At 55.4% G+C, this 17,439-nt stretch overlaps 1 long non-coding RNA gene across 2 annotated transcripts in view; it reads left to right on the forward strand.

The window, feature by feature from the left end:
• The first annotated feature begins 3,954 nt into the window (after positions 1 to 3,954).
• Positions 3,955 to 17,439, forward strand: part of LOC142051439 (uncharacterized) — a 115,817-nt gene continuing 102,332 nt past the window's right edge. The window contains exons 1-2 of one of the 2 annotated variants that reach the window (XR_012658475.1): positions 3,955 to 4,093; positions 9,781 to 9,947. This is a non-coding gene — a long non-coding RNA (uncharacterized LOC142051439). Of the gene's footprint in view, positions 4,094 to 7,754; positions 8,372 to 9,780; positions 9,948 to 17,439 lie in introns of those variants that run through there. The other variant, XR_012658474.1, reaches the window with a different exon arrangement.

A 17,439-nucleotide genomic window follows, 5' to 3' on the forward strand; every position in this document is an offset into this window, starting at 1 on the left:
GCTAGCAAAAGCTCCTCAGGTCACTCCTGAAAGTGTGCTCTGTTGCACACTGCTTGGCGTACCTGGACAGACGGGCGCAGGCGCCGAGTGTCTCAGGGCAGAGCACACACGCAGCCGTCCTGACAGAGGCAGAGCCCAGCGAAGACAACGTTCCCAGTGCTCCCACAGCGCTGGCCCCTCGCAGCACCGGTTCCAGAGTCACGGAGTCACAAGGGAGAGAAAGGCCTTCCGGAATCCCTGGAGGCAGCTGGTCCAGCCCCTGCGCAGGCAGGGTCACCCAGAGCAGGCTGCCCAGGGCCAGGGCCCGGCGGCTGCTGAACCCTCAGTGCTCAAACACACCCCTTGCAAACAGCCGCCCGACGAGGGGAACTGCGGAAACGTTGGCAGCCCACGCGACAGGCCCAGGGGTTTGGGGACTCGCTCCGACCAACTGAAGTATCCTCTCCTCCACACCAGTAAAACACCACCACACCAGCAGGGGCTTGTCACCATTCTTCCTCCAAAGCTCCGTCCGACGGCTCACTAGGCAGAAGACACAAAGTTAAGGGAAGCCTGATTAAGTTCGTTTCACTGCCTTAAACCAGCAAACCCCAGGCATGTGGATGCAGGAAAACGAGCTGAAGCAGGCAGGGAATGAGGAGCCGCCCTCAGCAGAGCAGGACACGGCACCGTGTGCCCAAACACAGGTGACAGCTGCCAGCCAAGGCTGACACAGCCACCCTGACTGACGGGCCTAAGGCGGCACTTGAACCACCGCGCTCAGCCCCACACCCCAGACGGGGGGTCAGCGGTGCCGACAGGATTAAGTCCTGACTGACTCCCGACAACAGACGCTGACGCTGACTGACGCCAGCCAGCTGAGTCCGGGCAGGTGATGCTGGCCGACTGATGCTGGCCGACTCACTCTGGCCAACTGACGCACGGCTCGGGTCCTCCTTCTGCCCTCGCACCTGGGCATCACCCCTGATGGAGCTGGGCGGGCAGAGGGGTCCCTGGCGCTGCCACTCATACCTGTCGGGCAGAGCTCGGGAAGCTGGAGAGGCCCCTGACTAGTAGAGGCGCTACTTAGCGACACGGAGCCGCTGCTTAACAGCAGCTGAAACATCAGTGTGCCCTCAGCACTATGCCAGCGACGCTGAAGGACATTAACTCTATCCCAGCTACAACCAGCACAGCTCTGAAGTTTATAACCACCTCTCCCGTGGAGAAGAGTGTGGATGAAATGCCCAGCTCCCCGTTGGCTGCAGACCACAGGAAGGCACCAGAGATGGCTCTATAATTTTGTGTGAGGGAAAGGGCTGCGGACAAACCAAACGCGTTCGATATCTAATACTGTAATCACCTGCGCAGTTAGGCTCTCTTCTCAAACTCCTCCTTCCACCTGTCAAGAGGATTTAACTACATACGTAAAAAGGGAAAAAAGCTTCCTGCCTTTTTTCCCTTTAAGTGAGACAAGTCCTTTCCTATTCAGGCTCTGCTTAAGTCTTAAATAGAACTGGTGACAAAGTAATTCCCTGATCTCCTCTTTCTGCTTTCAGAAGATCAGATGTGATGTTTTGAAGTAACAACCATGGGAGCTGCACTTACATCCGTCACAGGAACTGCTTCCACAGCAGGCACTAACAGCGGCATCGGACATTGTATCTTCACAAATGAGACACAACAACTCATCTGGACTAGGATCACCAGAGCAGGATGAGGAGGAAGAAGAGGGCGATGGCTCCTCTGGCAAAAAGGGAGGCTTTTCCTTCTTTCCTCGCACAGAAGCTTCCCTGGAGGGGGAGAGGGCCTGGTGGGAGAGAAAAGCTTAAAGATGGGTCAAAGAAAACTCTTCCAAGCTTTGGATTTTATCAAAGGAAGAGAACAGGTGGAATTCTTCTCACTCCACATTCGCCTTCTAAAACATAGGCCTTCAGATTAAACTACTCTTCTAGAGCCACACCACCAGAAGAGGGAGGGGGGAACAATTTTCCTGCTGCAGAACTCTCCCTTTCCTTTGATCAAGCAAGAAATTAGCTCAGACCAGAAAAATAACTTTTTGACAGCGAGAAATCAGGTGAAATGAATCCCACCTCTCCTTTGCCAGACGGCAAATGTACATTGCAGGCGCAGCACCAAGTTAGTCTCCGATCAAGTTAGTCTCTGAGTGATTACATTTTAGAAAGGGAAGGAGCCTGTGTTACAGCTTCTCCAGAAGGAGATCCATGGCAGCAAAACAGAAGTGCTACCAAGTGCAGTTTAAAACAGCCGCTCCTCTCAGCACACAGGAGTGTTTTCTTAATTTACAGCAACAGGAAAAGTTCTGTCTCTTCCACACACGGGAGTTCATAGAAGTCAGAGGGGGAGGACATCTCAGTCCAGCGGCAATTTCTTACGTTTTGCAAGGAGCCTTTGCAACATCAAACAGAACCAAAACGACCTCTCAAAGAGAACAACTCCGCTACAAACACCACCAAAATGCTTTGCAGAAATACACGTTCTTAGCACAGCACAGGTTTAACCAGCTTCCAGGGGCATGAACACGGGGACCACCCTACTGCGACGTTAGACAGTATCACAGATTTTAAGATTAAGACGCAGTGACAGTGCTTCCTCCCCCGTAACTGCAGGCGCTGGCCAGTTCCGTTGCATTGCCACTCACACTTGTGCGCATGGTTTCTCTTGTTCACTGCTCGGTCAGTCCAATTCATTCCATACTTACGCAGGAAGAGCTGGCATCGCATATTTCCCACTGCTTGTCAGCACGGCACCCTTTGGGTTGGGATCTTTCACCTCCACCATGGAACTCCACGGAATTCCTGTGCTCTTTCGATCTCTGGGAACAGGCTCAGAAGTTTTGTCCTGCTAAGAAAAGAGGTGCAGACTTATCTCGTCTGAAGAACCACGTTTAAAATGACATTTCCATGAGTATTTGAAGCAGCAAAAGCCTCTCATCCTCTCATTTTACCCAGCATAAGTGTTGCTCAACTAAAATACTCCTTTGCCTCAGTGAATAGAGCCGGGATGTTCCAAAGGCTTGGGCAGGGTTTTGAACTCACTCGACATTCTTTGGCTTAGCTTCAGGTTCCCTAAGGGCGAAACACCCCTCAGCTCACCATGCACTCAGAGAAGGGGCACAAACCCGCTCCTCCTCCAAAGCGCAGTGCAGTGAGAGCTTAATTCCCTGCTCTGGATCCGTCCCTGGGGAAACTCCTATTCGCCACCTGGGTACGAAGGTTGGATTCATGCCTCACGCACACACCTTCAGTGAGTAACGTTCAATGGCATGAATACTCAGCCAGAGGCTTGGGCAATTAAAACACGCAACTATTCAATAGGTGGGGTCAGCAGCAACAGCTTGGTTTTATACGAAATACTAAAAACCGTGAACCGTCATTAAAGGACTTGAAAACTGAAAAAATTTCCAGCAATATTCAAATACATAAAAATATGCAAGCAAGCTCTCAGAGAGCGATTGATGGACTTATTTAACGTCTATGACCTGGAAAAAAAGAGCGTTTCACGTTTATAACTCCAGGTGTCCCTTGAATCCTGAAGGGCTTTGCAACACTGCCTTAGAACCTCTCGATTTCAGTTTTACTGAAATAAACTCAGCAGTGTTTCTTGAGAGCTCAGGCTCAAGTGCAGCTTTACCACAAGGAAAAAGGGTAACTGTCCTCTTTCTCCTTTTCCAGCCTATTGAATTATATCATGCCCCCAGCCCCAGGTAAGCTTACGCTAGGAAAACATTATCAGAGAGACACGTGACTCACTGCTTATCGTCTCCTCAGTTGTTCAAAAGCGCAGAATCAAATCTCACAGTCGGCACGGAGGGACGGACCGCGCGGAGGGACGGACCCCGTGGAAGGACGGACCGCGCGGAGGGAGGGACCGCGCGGAGGGAGGGACCGCGCGGAGGGAGGGACCCCGTGGAAGGAGGGACCGTGTGGAGGGACGGACCGCAGAGAAGGACGGACCGCACGGAGGGACGGACCGCGCGGAGGGACGGACCCCGTGGAAGGACGGACCGCGCGGAGGGACGGACCCCGTGGAAGGACGGACCGCGCGGAGGGACGGACCGCCCGGAAGGACGGACCGCCCCAGACCCGCGGCGGTAGGTATTACAACACTCTGGTGTCGCTCTCGTTTTCTCTCTCCCCCCTTTCTCCCTTTTTTCTCTCTTTCTCTGCTTTTCTCTCGCGTCTCCATCGCTGGCCAAATGAAGGGACTTGGCACTTTGATTCCGTTTTGAGTCTTAGTTCTGTTCCCGAGAATGTAGAAGGAACGTGGCCACGGCAACACGTTGGAGTCAGTCAGAAGTTAAGCCCAGCCGCCCCCAACCTCCCAGAATTCCCTGAGGTCGGTTGGAAAGCAAGGGGGTTTAACCTCTGCCAAATTGTTCAGCCCGACAGTGGATCGTGACAGACTGGTAGGAGTGTTACCGAAAAACGCGGTAAAATCAGAAACAACTCTTTAACAGCAATTTAGTATTAAAGAGCAGGCATTCTTTATTCACAGCGCCGGATGCACGCGGGATCGCTGCTCCTAACGTGCGTGCCTTACGCACCTTTCCCGTACAATTTATAGATCAAAAATTCACATATTCATAGATATTCATTATTGTCCTTTCTACCGATTGGTACAAACTTGCTCGTTCCATATGTAAATTACTGCGCAGACTCAGTTATCCTCTTTGTTGTTCTCTTTTGAGTAGGTGGTATTACTTGGGTCGGTGGTGGTCTGTGAGTCGGTGGTCGCGATCTCCCCCTGTCGGAATTACCTTTTACCTACTTGGCTCTTAATCTTGGCAGTCCTGGCCAGTTTTCTCAGTCCGCTACACGAAACCACATTTTGTCATCCTTTTCTGACAGAAGCACATTGTCTATTGTTTCGTTCACATTAATGATTGCCGAGGGACTAAAATGCAGATCAAAGAATGCACTGATTGGTATACTCCATGTCCCCAGACTTAACGTCCAGTTGGATAAGGCTGTACAAGGAGTATAGCAACATCTATGGCTGGTTAATTCGATCGCTCTGGTTACAGGAGCAGCAACAAAGAGGCGGTTTTAGCAGTTTTTCTCCAGCAGGCATGCCCTGCTGCAAGGTCTGGCCTATCGGCCCAAGGACTGGACTAGAAGCAAATAAAGAGGAAGCCGTCAGCTGCTTCCGTTTGCAAGAAATACCAAGTCAACAATTGCTAAGTTCTTCCTGTTCATATCTCAGGGTCCTTTAGAGAGCTTGACATCTCCGTGTGATTCCCGCGAGGCTTCGGCTACCACGCGGGCTGTGCCCCACAGCCTCGCAGTTAAATTCCCCTTCCTGCGCTGTAGCTGCTTTGTGCAGTGGCCATAAGCTGCTCTGTTCCTCCTGCGTTTTGCTGGCGAGACGGCTGTACGAGGGCGATTCTGGCGGCACACACCGGCTACGGGGCTGCTCCAGTCCTCCTCTACACCCTTCCCTGTTCCCTCTTGCTCCTTCTAGCAAGAGGTTGTAAAAGTAGCAAGTCACTTGAGCAACTCTTCTCTAGCATGCAAGTCCTGTCAAACCAGTAACATGATACACCTTAAAGTCTCTGTTCCTTTATGGATTATAGAGCTGAGACAGAACACCAGCAACACCACCATCACCACCCCCAGCCACGGCAAAAAAGATGACATTTCTTTACAGCCAGCCACCAGATGAGCCGGTAACAGGAGTGTGTGCCACTGGGTCGCTGAGGCCAGCAGGGACTGGGGTCCATTTCTGAGCAACGCTGTCCTGTATAGAAACAAACCCGTTCCTGCTTTTCAAAAGCTTTCAATATTAGACATGAATGAACTGGTCAGTAAGATACCTAAAAAAGAGGTTTTCAAAAAAGAGGATTTCAAAAACATTATTTTAGCAAATGGATTCATGAGCAGAGGGACCACAGAGACCTTTCACGCTTCTACAAAAGCAGGTCTTATATAAAAATCACAAGCAAAACAAGCTGAAAGTAAAAATGCAAAAAAAAAATGAAATAAGAGAAAGAAAATGGATTGGGGGGCAGTGAAGACAAAGTATTGTCTAATCCTTTTGTTATTTAGCTGTATAATTATTGATTGTGCTGACAGGTCGCTGACAGGTTTTGGGGGGTGTGCCTGGGTCTGCTGGTTGCTGCCAATTTTGGGGGAAACTTGAGGATTTGGGGGTGTTGCTGTGTCAGGTGCATGCTGCTAGGTCTGGTGGGTGCAGCCAGGTGTGGGGTGCGTCTGGATTTAGGGTTTTTTCCTGGACTGGGGCAATGCTACCAGGTCTAAGGGTTATTTTGGGTTTGGCGGCTGCCGCTGGGTTGACGGCAGCCTCTGTTCCAGTGGACACAAACCCTGTCCCTGCAGCAGCGCCAGCAGTGCGTCTCGTAAGGCGCTGGGCACTGCTGTGGTCACGCTGCGCTCTCTGGCTGGTTGTTTCAGCAGGTCGGCTGCACGGCTGGCCTCCCTTGAGAGGCGCTGGGGTGCCACCCTCAGGTGGATTTCACTTGCTGTGTTTGAGGTGAAACTGTGTCCCTCATGTTCAGAGTGCTTTAGGATAGCACACACCATGCCGGCTGCTCCGCCTTGGTAGTAAACAGTGTGTTTCTGTTTGTGGTTTTGTAGTGCCATTCCTTCTTTTGAATCTCTGATGCAGATCACTCGGGGCCATTGGTGGAGGCTGATTTTTGCACCGTGCCTGCTGTGTTGCTTGTCAGTGGTGCAGGAGGGGAGCCGGGCAGCGCTGCTCCACTGCTGCCCCACTGCTGCCCCACTGCTGCTTGCTGGGGTAGCCGTGGAGGAAAGAGGCTTTAGGAAGTCCCTTCCTAAGTCCAGTGGAAGCTGAAGAGGTTTTCTGCCAGTGGAGTTCCTGCTCTGTATGAGGTTGCTGCCAGGCACTGACTTTGTGCAGCCTGCGCTCCTGTTGACTTGCTGCTCTGTGTCACAAAGGGGTTTGTCAGGCAACTGTCTGGTGAACAAGGCTTCCGTGGTGCTTCGCTGTCTGGATATTCCAAAATAGGAGAGGGGCGCAGGTTAACATTTTTGAGGTGAGTTGAGCTTTTTAAGTTTTGGAGCTGACCGATCCAACAGAGTTGTGCTTAGGAAACCACAAATCTGGTATTTGAGGGCTTGTTGCACCCAGAAATCAAGCAGGCTGCATCAGTGTGACTCTAGGGATTGTTCTGCACAACGAAAGCTAAAGCAAGGCATACGTCACTAAAGGCGGCTGTGGGTTAGGCTAGATGAGCCACATCTACAAGCCTTCCCACCTCAGCATCTTCTGTGGTGTGCTTAGGAGATGAAGCTGTGCCTTGCTGTTGAACTTGGTCTAAACCCAGACTAGACCATGAGTTATTAGTGAAAGCCTGATTGCTGGTAGTTTGACGCTGCAATTGTAATGTTAATAGGCAGGGAGAGAAGGATGCGGGAAGCAGGTGTGTGACTTCTGTGAACAGCGGCAGCACAGGCGTGTGTGACCCTAGGAATCCAGGGCACAGGAAAGCCTTTGCTTCTGATCCAGCCTATTGGTCTCACAGGAGCTTCCGAAAGGACGAGAACGGCATGCTCATCTCCGCAGGATCCAGCAGTTCCGTGGTCCAGGTAAGCCTTGAGTCAAAGAACCAGCTGGAAGCAGCTGTCACTAATACGCAGCTGGAGGCCGGTCAGTTCCTTTATCTCCCGTTATTAACATTCATGTCAGCGTAACGCAGAAGACCGGCATTTATCACTTTCCTGGTGTGAAGCAGTGGCTAGATTTTATCTACGTGTCTTGTCATCCTGGAACTGAGTGTTGCTGTCAAGTGTGCTTGCCAGTCTTGATTGCTAATTTAAACTGCTAGTGAGGGCTCTCCTGGCAGAGAGCAGTGCTTGTGTGTGCATTTGGTGGCTCGCTTATGAAGAGGAGGCACTTGATGGTTTGTTAGAGAGAGGTCTCTGGTGATCATGGTCAGGGAGTGCTGGAGAGCGCCTCGCAAGGTTATAACGCCACGCTGCCGGCGTACGGTCAGAGGGGCTCAGGGAAGAGCCCATGAGCAACGATCGGATACGGTGCAAGCAGTTCCTGGGCAGTGATCAGGAAATGGGGCAGTTGCCCAGAACTGCTACTTTTACTCTCTTCCCATCTCCCATCACTGGTTTTTTCTTTCTTTCTCTGTCTGACTCCCTGCCTGTATTTTCTAACTCCTCCCTGTCTGTCCTACAGCCTGTTGCTATGGTCTCCTTTCTGTGAGGGACCCGTGTGAGCTGTGAGGCACCCGTGGGTTCCCTGAGGTGGAAGGCAGTCGAGTGAGCGGGGCTGCAGCACAGGGAGGGAGGGAGGGAGGGACAGACAGACACACAGAGAGAGACAGAAGTGCCTGAGCTGTGCCATGTGCCTGGCAGTGCAGAGAGCAGGAACTGCGGTGAGTCCTGGGCCCCTGGGGTCATGTCACCCCTCTCCTGCATCCCAGTCCCTCCTGACACCCCCTTCCCTTTCCCTCTGAGGATTTGTGGTAGGATACGTAGGTACATATCTATGTATGTGTGTATATGTTTATGATATTATACCTAGACATATACATAATACAAATATTATAATTTCAAAATATTTATTTGTAAAAAAATAAATCTATTCTTTATAAAAATAGAATCATATTATCTTAAACATAAAAAATACCTGTTTGTGGACGTAAGCCATCCCCAGCCCAGCTCAGCCACCCGTGGGGTGGGCAGGGGATGGGTTAACCCCCCACCCTCCCTCCCACTGAGCAAATGCCCGCAGGCAGAGAGAGGTGCTGCAAAGCCAACACCCAACTCTCTTAAGGAATTCAAGAAGAAACAGGGATGTGGGAGAGGGCTGGGGCTGGAGCAGCTGGGTGCTGGTCTCTGCCTCTGCATCTCTTCTGCATGTGGAAAGGAAAAGTCTTTTTCTATTCCCTGCCGGTGCTGGATTATGTGAGGTCTCCTGAGCTTATTCTTGACGTGGGAGCACCAAGAAACAGAAAAACAAAAGTTGTGGGGGAAGGAACCAAAGATGCTGGTGAGCGTTGCCTTTCCCCTTTCCTTTGCTCCTCGAAGCTTTCTTCTCCTGCCTTCCTGCATGGACCTGCTCGCCTCCTGTCTCTCCCTGCTGAGTATTTTCTCCCCCGGAGTGCCCCAGGTCCTCTGGATGAGCTTCTAACGGGGTCGCTTGGTCCTGCAGTCTTTGTCTTCCCAGTCATCGTGAAAACTGTCAGCATGGCATGGAAGCAGAGTGGAAAAGGTGCCTGCAGAGGTCTCGGGCGTGAGCTCACGGGGGCTCTTAGTGAGCACAAGCGGGTGCTGAGAGCCTGCCCTGCTGGAGGGCCTCACGCTGCGTTTGCAAGCTGTCCTGGCACTGCCCCTGAGCTGCCTGCACAAGTTGAAGAGTTGGCTGGTGCCAGTGGGAGGAGGTGGGACTGAATGGGGGGAGCAATGGCTTCTCCTTACAGGAAAGGCTTGTCCAGGTGGGACCCTAGTTGCCACCTGCTCTGGGCCGGTGCCTTTCAGCTGCACCATCCCTTGCTTGTTCTTGGCGAGTTGCTGCACACCGAGAGAGGCCAGAGAGCTTCTTCAAGCAGCGCACCCAGCTCGCTGCCATGCAAGTGCTTCTCCACTGACGTGCTCTTGTGACCTGTGAATTCTCACGGCTGCTTCTCTGTTTGGTACCCGCAGGTTCCGACCGAAGGCACCATCTGCGGTTCAGAGCCGAGCTGCTTGGCCAAATCAGTTCTTAACCCTGTGATGGTCATAGCAGGAATGAGAGCCAGGGCACCCTTCTCCATGTGAACGTAGTTTCTTCTTCTCCTTCCAGCCTGAAAACCATGCGGGAAAGTGCTGGCCCTTGCTGGGAAGTCGGGGACAAGCCTTCATCAAGCTGTCTGTGCCAATCCTTCCAAGAGCAGTCACCATGGACCACGTTTCAGGACAACGTTCCCTGGAGACAGTATCGGCAGAGCTCCAAAGGACATGGCTGTCTACGTGAGTGGTTTCTCCAGAGTGGGGGGCTGGGTGTTGCACAGCGTTTCTAAGCCGGGGGTGAGTATGGGTCAAAGAGTCCAGCGGCCTCTGGCCTCCTCCTGGCTCGCAGAAGCAGCAAGCTCCTTGGAGCTGTATTGCGCTTCTGTCCAATATACTGTTCGAAAGGAAGGTTCTGGGGCATGATGGAACTCGGGGAGCCACAGGGAAGAGGAGGTGGCACAGCGCACTGTCCTAGCCCTTCTGGCTTTCAATCCCCGTGGGCATTTGTGACCCTCAGGTTACCCCCCTCCCCCTGGGAACATCTGCTCCTTCTCTGAGTGGCAGCCTAGACTCGCTGAGTAGGCAAGCGTGGCGTGCTACCTAGGTGCAGCTTCTTGTCTGCTCCTTGCGCTCGTCTTGCTTTGACTGCGTAGCTGAAATAAACCCGTGCTTCACCGACTGAAGTTAAGTCTTCCCACAGTGTGTGAGGCGCTCTGGTTTCTCCACCCCCGTGTTTCTCTTGGGCCTGAAGTAGGAACCTGAGGAGCAGGGAAGGCTCCTGGGACAGTTCACTTTCCAGGCAGTGCTGAATCACAGTCAGGCCTTGCAGCTGAAGGTACGGAGACAGAGAGGGAGGAGAACTGTAGGAGAGGAGGAGAAATGCGCTTGGCTGGGGAGAAGCTTCCCTGCCAAAGGGCTATAGGCAGCCCTGTCCTTGAGCGTGTGCCACGCTGGCCTTTCTTCTGCTTTAACTTCCGAACAGCGTGTGCCTGGAGAGCTGTTCTTTTTCTCTTTCCTTTTGGGTTTAAGCTTCAGTGCCTACAACCACCGCAGCTGAAGCTAAAACCACCTTGAGTGTCTGGACTGCAAGTGGCTACAAGTGGCCACATCCCGTAGAACGCACTACTCCTGGCCTGCTGGTGAAAGACTCGAAATCCTGGCCTTTCTGAGGCCTCTGTTGCTGCTGGTAGCGAGCAGTGACAGGGAGGCCATTCTGCTTCAGTGCCTTTCTAGAGAAGGCAATGAGACATTATACTAACAGCACTGGGTCTTGTGACTGTGGAAGCAGGCTAGAAGACCTTGCCAAACTGTTTGCTGAAGCTTCTGGGAGCTGCTTCTTCCTTTACTCTTCTTGCAGCCAAATGAGGTAGAGCAGGATCACACTGTCTTGACCACGAGAGGTGCAAAGACCTCGCAGGGCAGCCGGAAGGAAGGTGTTGACCGAGGCCGTCACCGCGGCACTGCTCTGTCGGTAGTCAAATGCTAGAGAGGAAAAGGCAGCTCCGAAGAGGGGGGGACGGTTCTGGGCCGGTGGGTTATGGGTAGCCGTAGTCGTTGGCTATGTCCATGCTGGCCTCCTTCTGCACACAAATGTGCAGCTGCCCGGTGACACCTGCAGGGCCGCCCGCTCCCGCTCCTCCTGGGCCAGCGCCTTCACACGCTCCCGCTGGGGCCGCTGCTTGCGTGTGATGGGCACCGACTGCTCCTGCTCCTCCAGCGGGGTGGGCGCAGCCGTGAGCCCCCCCAGGGCCCGAAGGACAGCGGGGAGTCGTTGGGAGGTTGTGGCGGCATGTGCAGCTGCTGCGACAGCCCCTCCCGTGGGGTTTGGCCTCCGTGGGCGACAAGCACAGCCCGCTCGGCTGCTGGGGTTTGGCAGCAGACCTGGTGCGTGCCTTGCTGCTCGATGGTGCCGCCGGTGCCATGTCCTTCTTGCCGTCAGCGGGGGCTTGAGGCATCCAGTGCTGCGCTGGGTCTCGGGGCTGCCATCAAGGAATTGGGTTCCGGGTTGGGTGGTTGGGGCATCAGCCCCACCACCTTCACTGTGTGCCCCAGCAGGTGGAAACTGTGGCTGGAGTTGAGCAAGGGCACCCTCAGGATGATGCGGAGCGTCCTCAGCACCGGGTGGGGATGCTGCTCCTGGGGACTATGGTTCCAGGCTGCGGTGGGGATGCCGGCAGCGGCGCAGGGTCAAGGCGGTGGGATCAGAGGTGGCACCCAGTGGGCCTAGGACTGGCCCCATCAGGGCGGGCAGAGGGGACTCCCGTGTCTCACTGGAGCAGTGAGCGCGTCTGCCCTGCCTTGCCCCTGCGCCCACTGCTCCGCGGCTTCCTCCCGGGCCGGGGCCTCCTGGGGCCTCCCCGGGGTGCTGCAGGGGCGTGCGGCCCAGTGCTGCCGGGAGCTGCGGGGCCCGGCTGGGCCCTGACACCGGCTGTGCTGGCACCTGGCAATGCTGTGTGTTCCCTGGAACGTATCGCAGCCCCTGGGCAGCGGGGGGCCGTAGCTTCCAGCATGGGTCTGTGGGACTGGAGCAGTTGAGGGTCACAAGGCTGGGGTGGGGCGTGGGGTGGGAGTCCCAGAGCAGCAGTTCAAGGCCTCCATGCTGTGGTGTTTGAGTGGGACGGCTGCTTTAAATCTGTCCCCTCTGCTGCATGAAGGGCCTTTGCCCCTTGGTGTTGCCCTGGTTTCTAGGTTGCTTGGCGGGCACGCTGCTGATGTTGGACGCTCTGCGCTTGCTGCTTCCCGCCTGCAGCCCGCTGCTGCCTGCCCTGTGCCATCCCCGTGCAGCTCTGCCTTTGTGGTTTGCCTGCTTGCTGCCCACCTCTCCCCACCTGGGCCCCACCCGGCAGGAGGTGACACCCGGCGGCAGCGGCAAGTGGGTCAAAACCACCTGGGGCTGCCTCCGCAGCGCCTCCTCCAGCAGCTGGGCCATGTGGGGCTGGTGACGCTGGGGGTGCACCTGGGCTCTGGCCAAGGGCGTCAGTAGTGGGGACTGCAGGACACTGAGCAGGGGACTGTCCAGAGGAGCCTGCAGGGGATCGTTCTGGGGACTGTCCACAGGACTGTCCTCAGAAGTCTCCTCTGCCGTCTCCGGAGGAGCCTGCAGGGGATCGTTCTGGGGACTGTCCACCGGACTGACCTCAGAAGTCTCCTCTGCAGTCTCCGGAGGAGCCTGCAGGGGATCGTTCTGGGGACTGTCCACAGGTCTGTCCTCAGAATTCTCCTCTGCAGTCTCCGGAGAGCTCTCCTCGGAGATATCCAAGGGCAGCCAGGTGGGGAGGACTGCCGACACCCCGCCCTGGTTCCCCTTGGTGTCTTGCAAGGGGGAGGCCGGCACACCCCTAAAGGGGTCGGCATCCCCCAGCATCCCCGATTGCAGGCGGCGTTTGCACCAGCTGCCCTCCGCCTCGTACTCCAGGAGGTCAGGGTCTTTGCTGCAGGAGGCAGTGGTGTCCAGGCTGTCGGGGAGATCGGCGAGGATATTTTCACCGTCCACCAGCATCACTGCTGCCAACTTCTCCACCTCGCAGCCGCCCTCTGCCCTGTACTCCAAGAGGTGGGGGAGCTTGTTAAGTGAAGTTGTTAAGTCGAGGACATTGGGGATGGTGTCCCCGCCATCCACCAGCCCCGCCGCCACCAGTGGCTCCTTGGGGCAGCCGCCGTCCGCCACGTACCCACAGAGGTCAGGGTGCTCATCAAGGGCCTCGGCAGTCACGTTGGGGACACTGGTGGTCAGGGTGGTGTCCTCACTGTCCCCTAGCCCTGCCACCACCACATGGTCCTGGGGGCAGGCGCTATCTGCCGTGTACATGGAGAAGTCGTGGAGGTCATCGAGGAAATCGGCGCTGATGAGGCTGTTGGGGAAATGAAGGCCATTAGGGATGGTGTCCTCGCTGTCCCCCAGCCCTGCTGCCACCACTTGCTGATGGGGGCAGCCGCCCTCTGCCACGTACTCGGAGAAGTCAGGGACCCGGCTGAGGAAGCTGGTGAAGTCGTCGACGTCGTCGACAGAGACCTCGCCGACCCCCAGCCCCGCCGCCGCTGCTGGCTCCTTGGGGCAGCCGCCCTCCGCCACGTACTCGGAGAGGTCGGGGAGCTCGTGGAGGAAGGCGGCGAGGCTGGGGCTGTCAGGCCCATCGGGGAGGCTGTCCTCGCTCTCCAAGGTGTTGAGCCAGGAGAGCACCAAGCTGGCGATGGTGTCCTCTGCCAGCTCAGGACAGGCCTCAGCGAAGGCCTGTGGCCCCTGCTCGGGCAGGTCGACGGGCTTCTCTGGGGCTGCCGGGGCGGTCTCCACTGCTGAAAAAGCAAAGAGATCCAACCCAAGCGCGGGGTGATGCAAGCTTTCCTTGGCACAGGGCAGCTACCCGCGGGCTCTGCCACCCCCCAGAGCTCACCTTTAGGCTCCATCCTGGTTCTGCAGGTCGGCAGAGCCAGGGCGGTCTGGTGGGGGCTGGCAGCAGGGACACTGTCCTCGATGGCCACCACTTCCTTCTTGAAGCCCTCTGATAGCTTCTGGGCGCTGCCGGGCAGGGTGTGGAGCACAGGGTGCTCCTGGACCCAAGGTGAAGCCGTGGGGCGGCACGGTGGTGGGTCGCCGGTGTGGGCAGGGGCACGCAGCAGGCAGGAGCCCGTGGGGTCCATGGGCTCTTGCTGGTCCAGGGTCCGTGGCCCCATCCCCCTCGGCTGGTGGGGCACCAGCGCCTGTGGCACCACCTGCTGTCCCCAGCCGTAGGCAGGGGGACAGGGAGCAGCCATGGTGGGGAGCGACACCCCATGGTTTAGCTGCACCCCGTGGGGGAGCTGCTCCCCATGGGGAAGCTGCACCCTACTGGGGAGCTGCACCCCACTGGGGAGCTGCAACCCAGCATGGAGCTGCATCCCATGGGGGAGAGGCACCCCAGCTGGAGCTGCACCCCAGCAGGGAGCTGTACCCCCATGGGCATCCGCACCCCACTGAGGAGCTGCACCCCAGCGGGGAGCTGCATGCCTTTCGGGTGCTGTACCCCCGTGAGGGAGCTGCACCCCAGTGGGGAGCTGCACCCCGTGAGGGAGCTGTGCCACTGGGGGAGGTGGCACCCTGCTGGGGAGCTGCACCACCTGCCCCGGGGCCCCCAGGGGCCCTGGCACCGCCTGCCAGACGGTGGGCTGGGACAGCTGGTGGGTGACGGTGTGGAGCTGGGCAGGCTCACCAGACACTGCCAGCCCCGGGACAGAGGGCAGCACGTGGGCACTGACCGGTGCTGGCATGGCTGGGGTGGTGAAGCTCATGCTGGGCACCTGCGATGCCGTGGGCAGCCGGAGAGGGAACCTCTCTGTTGGGGGAAGCAAAGAGGGGTGGTGGGGTGAGGTATTGGTGGGCAGAGCCCGTTGGGGGGTTACCTGGAGGGCAGGAGCACCATGAGGAGCAGGAGCCTGCTGCTGTACCTGCCTGGCGGTGGGTCAGTGTGGGGTTTGTTTGGGGCAAACACTGTTCTGGGGTTCTGTCCCCAGGGCGATCATTCCGCCAGCACCTGCCTGAGCCAGCCTTGCCAGGGCTGGATTTGTCATGCCTCAGCAACTGACCATCACCATGATTTCCCATCCTGCTGATGATTTTCTGTCCTCTGTGCTGATTTCTCATCCCGATGAGGGTTTCCCATCCGCGCCATGAATTCCCATCCCAACGATGATTTCTCATCCCAGTGATGGCTTCCCATGCCAACAATGATTTCTCAGCCCTGGGATGGTTTCCTATCCCAATGGTTTCCCATGCCCACAATTTCCCTCCCAAGCATGATTTTTGTGGAGAGGTGAATTTCCTTCCCAAGGGGAAGGGATGCAGCCGGTACAGGCGGCCCTGCGGTGCTGCCATGGGTGAGCTGCCCCATCCCCACCACTGGGGCGGGATGGGGCCCTTTTTGGGGTTGTTTTTGTGCTGCCCCTCTCTGCCCCAGGGTGGGGATAATGCTGCTCCCAGCCGTGGGGATACCTGGCGCTGGTGGTACCGGTACCTTGTGGCCATGCTGGGGAGCTCTCGGGCAAATCTGGCAACTGGCCTGTGCCAACTGAGGAGAGAGGCTGGGACGCAAAGTATAGCGGTACAGAGGCACCCTCACATTCGTGCCCTCGAGCTGTCCCGTTCAAACTGAGGCACCCCAGATGCAGTCTTACACGTGTTTTTAGACCGTTCAAGCATTCATCTCCAACGCTAGTTGACCGGTTGATACTTAACACACACGTGTGCACTGCTGTTTTGCAAAGCAACTCTAGTTCTGTGGTGTCGTCATCCCTCTGCTTGCTTTTTCTGAGAGCCGAGTTGCAGATCCTGCTTCCTGTACCTGGAGAGATTCCCTATTCGATGTGTTTGCTTTTCTTGCTTTTAGACTAAAGGCAGATACGCACTGTAGTGTAAACTTCTAATTTGTTCCCATCCCAGAAGAGTCTGATTGTCAGTGTTTGACTATTTCTTGCATTTGGGGAGAGGGGGCAGGAGATGGCAGGTATTCCTCTGCCCCAAATCTGGGCTTTTTGCATACTAGCCATAGAGGAAAGAGCAAGGGTGCCAGCTGGCGAGCCATGCAAAAAAGCAGTTTCCTTCATAAGTGATTGCGACTAGTTTCCTAAAGACAAAGTCCGTTTCAGGCAAGAGCAAAAGAACAATATCCCAAACAGTATTGTGTTTGTGCAGGTATTATGAAGGAAGCGTTAATCCTTTCCAAACTTGAAACGCAGTAATCAGTTTCGCATGTTAGCAAATGTTAGTAGTTCTCTTTCTAAGATCTCTTTTCTGCCCTAAGCTGGTCTCTGTGCTCCAGGTTGTCATTCTGTATTCTGTGTTCCTCAGATTTACGGAGGACAGAGAATCAGGTGCAGTGATTGAAATTACCGCTATTGAAATGCAATCCTGGCTACAGGATTGTTGCTGTCATTCATGTATTCATACAGCCCAGTAGTATGTCAGCTCCGCCGGCCTTATTTGAACGGTCGTGTTTTCCAGCCTTCTTAAAGATTTGCCTCTCCACCACAATGAGTAGCCGTTGTTAGCTTGTGGTTTTGCCATGTCTTTCTGGTGTTGGCTCTGAATAAATGAAGTACACTGGTGAGTTACAGCGTCTCTTGCACAAACACTACAGCAGCCTCCTGGTGCCCATGAAGCATCTGCAAGCAAAAAACCCTGAATTTATGTGGCTCTGCATGCAAGCTTTGGGTGTATTGCTGCAGTAGTTGTTGCAGTGCTTTCAGGCCCTCCCCAGTAATTCTGGACACCACAGTGTTGCGCTTCTAAACGTGGCCTTGTTCTGGGGGTTAATTGAAATGGGTGTGCCTAGCGCTGTCTTGTCGATGCACGCTCCGTTTCTGGTTGGGTGGCACCCTCTCCTGGTATTGTAATGCTGCCCTAAATGAGAGGAGAGGTGCTGCTGTCGTCAAGGATCAGGTAAATAGCTGTATGCAGTTCAAGGCAAGAATGGCACTGCTGTTCTGACACGGAAAATGAACCAGGCAGATGAGCTTTCTGTTCCTTCAGCTGGAAACATTGCAGAAACCACTGTTAGAGTGGCTCCTGTTTGGGAGCGAGGAATGGAGGCTGTAGTGGTGAAGAGGCCTTCCAAAATGCGTTACTGGCCTTGGAGTGTGTTCCTCAAGGTAAGTGGATGAAGCAACCCTTGTGTGGTGATGTAAAGTACGTCCTTGTCCTTCCTCCCCTTCGGGAGGTGCGTGGCTGTAAGTGCGAGCCCGGTGGTGTTCTAGCAGTGGC

This window comes from Phalacrocorax aristotelis, unplaced genomic scaffold, assembly GCF_949628215.1.
Source record: "Phalacrocorax aristotelis unplaced genomic scaffold, bGulAri2.1 scaffold_34, whole genome shotgun sequence".
Taxonomy (NCBI): Eukaryota; Metazoa; Chordata; class Aves; order Suliformes; family Phalacrocoracidae; genus Phalacrocorax; species Phalacrocorax aristotelis.